The sequence below is a fragment of the Rattus rattus genome, chromosome X, assembly GCF_011064425.1.
Source record: "Rattus rattus isolate New Zealand chromosome X, Rrattus_CSIRO_v1, whole genome shotgun sequence".
Taxonomy (NCBI): domain Eukaryota; kingdom Metazoa; phylum Chordata; class Mammalia; order Rodentia; family Muridae; genus Rattus; species Rattus rattus.
In genome coordinates, this window is record NC_046172.1 from 110174579 (window position 1) to 110179301 (window position 4723).

Sequence of the window (4723 nt, forward strand, 5' to 3'; positions counted from 1 at the left end):
ATAGTTAATATAAGTATTGATGTAGCTTTGGTACAAGTCTATCACCTTAGTCTGTGTTTTCTAATTGACTCTGTTCTTTACTTCTTCCCAACTTCTTTTTTTACTTAAAGATTTATTTAATGTATATGAATACACTGTAGCTGTCTTCAGACACACCAGAAGAGGGCATGAGATCCCACTACAGATCGTTGTGAGTCACCATGTCGTTGCTGGGATTTGAACTCAGGACCTCTGGAAGAACAGTCAGTGCTCTCAACCACTGAGCCATCTCTTCAGCTCTAATTCATTTTTTTTTAAGATTTATTCATTTATTATATATAAGTACACTGTAGCTGTCTTCAGATACACCAGACGAGGGCATCGGATCTCATTACAGATGGTTGTGAGCCACCATGTGGTTGCTGGGAATTGAACTCAGGACCTCTGGAAGAGCAGTCGGGTGCTCTTAACCGCTGAGCCATCTCTGCAGCCCCATCATTTAAAATATCCCATAAGACATTTTATTTTATTTTATTTTATTTTTCGGAGCTGGGGACCGAACCCAGGGCCTTGCGCTCGATAGGCAAGCGCTCTACCGCTGAGCTAAATTCCCAACCCCAGACATTTTATTTTTAAAGTTTATTTGTGTGTGTGTGTGTGTGTGTGTGTGTGCACATGCTCTATGGTCATGGTGCCTACGTGAAGAACAAAAGACAATGGAATTGGCTTTCACCATCTACTACATGGGTCCTGGAGATCAAACTGAAGACTTCAGGCTTGGAAGCCAGTGCCTCTACCCTCTGAGCCACCTTGCCTGCTCCACAAGACATTTTCATAAGCCTCAAAACAGTTTCAACCAACCCTACAGAAGAGTTTTAAGCACAATGCAAAGAACATCACCCACCTCATACCCTCTTATTTCTAGACACTTTTGTGTGCATTTTCTAAAATATAAAAATGCTGTGTTATAAAGCTATAATATAAGCACCAGCATTAGATTATAACATTGCTATTGCTTCACCCTGCTCAGGTTTTGCCAGTTTTTCAGTAGTGTCCTTAATTCAGAACCAAGTGTTGCACTTTATTTTAACGTCTACTCAGTGGCCTTCAATTTTCAGTACTTGAAGATAATAGTCTAGTTATTTTGTGAAATGCCTTGTAACTTGGTTTTCTGACATTTCCTTGTGATTATATTCTAGCTATGAAATTTGGGCAGAAACACCAAAGAAATAATACTTTTTTCTTTCATGATTTCTTACCATGGAGCATGTTACTTCACTGTTTTAGTATTTTTAAAAAGATTTATTTTTATTAGCTTTTAAATTAGGTGAGGTATATGTATCTGTATTGGGCTAAGACCCTTCGGGCCAGAGGTGTTGAATCCTCTGGCGCTGGAGTCCAGCCATGGTGAACCACCAGATGTGGGTGCTTGGAACTGATCTCAGATTCTCTGCAAGAACAGCAAGTGCTTTTAACCACTGAGTTCACTCTCCAGCCCATTGTGTTTTATTATTCATGATGTTCTCTTTGCTCATTTGATTAAGGTGAAGTTTTCTATATTTTCTCTAATGCAAAGTTGTTTTTTGTCCTCGCCAACTTTAAGTATCAGGCAGAAAGAAATATTGACTCTTTCTATGTCTGTCTATCAATCATCTATTTCTACAGCTAATAAATGAACACACACACACACACACACACACACACACACACTCATAAAACTTACTGGTTTTCTTTTGGGGAAAGAACATGTATCTCCACAAATTATGCAGTCAAGTTTTCCATATTTGGGGAAATCATAGGTAACAGTACATCCAGAGTTTAATAAATCGCTTCTCGGCCTTTTGGCTAAGATCAAGTGCAGAGTTTAATAAATAAGCTTCACTCCAAGAAAACCACCCTCATAATCATGGCATCTTCCCTGCTAGGGGAGTCTCTCATCATTCATTCATGTCAATGGGAACTCATAGCTTTCTTCTTCATTTAATAATTTCAGTTGGCTATTGTGATGTTCAAATTTACCATAGGGACCCCTTCCCCCACCCCCAGAGGGAACCCTTTTATTCTGGCTCCTGTGTCTTTTTTTTTTTTTTTTTTTTTTTTTTTTGGAGCTGGGGACCCGAACAGGGCCTTAAAGCACTGAGCCAGCGCTCTACCACTGAGCTAAATCCCCAACCCCTTCCTGTGTCTTTTTAACATGCTCCTATAATTTCTTGAACAATGCTTTACTTTTAGGGCCAAAAAGAAGTTCCAAGCCCATTTTATTTGTTGCCTAAGCCCTTTGGAATTAGTGTTTTCTGCAAAGAATCTTGGTTCCTTTGGGTGGGAAATGTTATTTGTAGACCAAGATTTAGGTACCAAGTATTCTCATTGTTATTAGTGTGTTGCTCCTTCTGGGCCTTCTCAGTGGATTAACAGTAAGAAACCTGGTTCCTTATTGTAATCCTTCTGCATATGTGGTGGTTTGGATGGGAATGTCCCCCGCAGGCTCATGCATTTGAACACCTGCTCCCTAGTTGATGGTGTTGTTTGGGAAGGTGTGGTCTTGTTGGAGGAAGTATGTCACAGAGGATGAGTTTGGAGGATTCAAAGCCTCATGTCCTTCTCAGTGCATGAGTAGTCTCCCTGCTTCCTCTGTTCTATACTTGCCATTCAAGATGTGAGCCCCGAGCTTCTGCTCCAGCCACCATATCTGCTGCTTGCTTCCATGACTCTCTACCACGACATATTCTTATCCTTCTTGAACCACAATCCAAATCAACTTTCTTCTGTAAATTGCCTGGTCACGGGGCTTTATCACAGCAATAGGAAAGTAACTAATACTGCGTGGAACCAATCATACATGCTTGAAATTATCCCTTATGTCATGAATATGTTAATTGTGGTTACTTAAAATCTCTATCTGAGAAATGTGATATCTGAATCATCTTGAAGTCTCTGCTTATAGTCTTGATTTTGGCTGGTGGTTGTCTTTTTGTATGGCCCATTACTAGTAATTAAGTGCAGAAAACAAATAAAATGTAGAAGAGCTGCCGTGATGCTCTTTTCTTCTAGCTGGTATTTTCCTCCCCTTTGGTGAGAGCATAAGGCAAGAATAAACGGCCAGCTTTCTTTCTTGTTTGTTCTGTATTTTTGAGACAAGGTTTCTCTATGTAGCCTTAGCTGACCTAGAACTTGCTCTATAGACCGGGTTGCCCTCAATTTCACTGAGATCCAGTTGCCTTTGCGTCCCTGGTCCTGGGATTAAAGGTATGTGTGGCCTGACCATGGTTTTTTTTTTTTAAATTTTTTTTAAGATTTATTTATTATGTACACAGAGTTCCACCTGCATGTACGTAATGTGCAGGCCAGAAGAGGGCACAGATCTCATTACAGATGGTTGTGAGCCACCATGTGGTTGCTGGGAATTGAACTCAGGACCTCTGGAAGAGCAGACAGTGCTCTTAACTGCTGAGCCATCTCTCCAGCCCCTTTTTAAAATTTTTATATTTCTCTCATATATTACATTTCCAACCACAGTTTCTCCTTCCTCCTCTCCTCCTAGTCCAGTCTCCCCCCTTCCCCCATCCACTCCTTTGTTTCTCTTCAGAAAAGGGCAGGCCCCTCTGGGATATCAACTAACCATAGTATTAAGTTGCAGTAAGACTAGGCACCTCCCCTTATATTGTGGCTGGATGACGCAACCCAGTCAAAGAAAAGGGTCCCAAAGGCCGGCAAAAGAGTCAGAGACAACCCTCGCTCCCACTGTTAGGACTCCCACTAGAAGACCAAGCTACACAAGTATAACATATATGCAGAGGGCTTAAGTCAGACCCGTGCAGGTTCAGTCTTTGTGAACCCCTATGAGCCCAGGTTAGTTGATTCTGTGGGTTTTCTTGTATCCTTGACTCCTCTGGCTCCTACAATTCTTTCTCCCCCTCTTCCACAGGATTCCTTGAGCTCCACCAAATGTTTGGCTGTGGGTCTCTGCATCTGTTTCTATCACTTGGTGGGTGAAACCTCTCTGATGACAATTGGACTAAGCACCAACCCATGAGTATAGCAGAATATCATTAGTCATAAACTTCATTGACCCTTTTTGTTTGTTTTGCTAGTTGTGTTTGGTTCTATCTTGGAACTCTGGGTTATCCAGCCTCTGGTTCCTGGCTCTCCGAGCAGTGTCAGGGGTGGGGTCCCTTTTATGGCATTGGTCTCAAGCTGGACCAGTCATTGATTGGCCATGTCCATAGTTTCTGTGCCACCTTCCCCCCAGCACATTTGTAGGCAGGACAAATTTTAGGTTGAAAGTTTTGTGGCTGGGTTGGTGTCTCAATCTCTCCACTGAGAGACTTGTCTGGTTACGGGAGAGATGGTCATTTCAGGTTCCTTATCTCCCATTGCTAGGAGTCTTACTTAGCTAGAGCCATTCTTAGATTTCTGTGAGTGCCCACTGTACTAGGTTTCTAGCTAGTCCCTGAGATGCTTCCCAATTCCAGTTGCCTTTCCCAGTACTTTCTCTCCACTGTCCCCCACCTGATACCTCTTGTTTCCATCCCACACCTTTGTCCCACCTCGATAGTCTATATTCTATTTTCCCTTCCCAGGAAGAGTCATGTGTTCCCATTCTTGAGCCCTTGCTGTTAGCCTCTCTGGGTCTGTGGATCATAGTATGATTGTCTTTTACTTTACAGCTAATATCTACATATAAGTGAGTACATACCACGTTTGTCTTTCTGGGTCTGGGTTACGTCACTCAGGATTGGTTTTT

At 42.0% G+C, this 4723-nt stretch overlaps 1 pseudogene; it reads right to left on the bottom strand.

The window, feature by feature from the left end:
* Positions 1-1722: 1722 nt before the first annotated feature.
* Positions 1723-1912, bottom strand: LOC116889502 (annotated as a pseudogene).
* Between the last annotated feature and the right edge of the window lie 2811 nt (positions 1913-4723).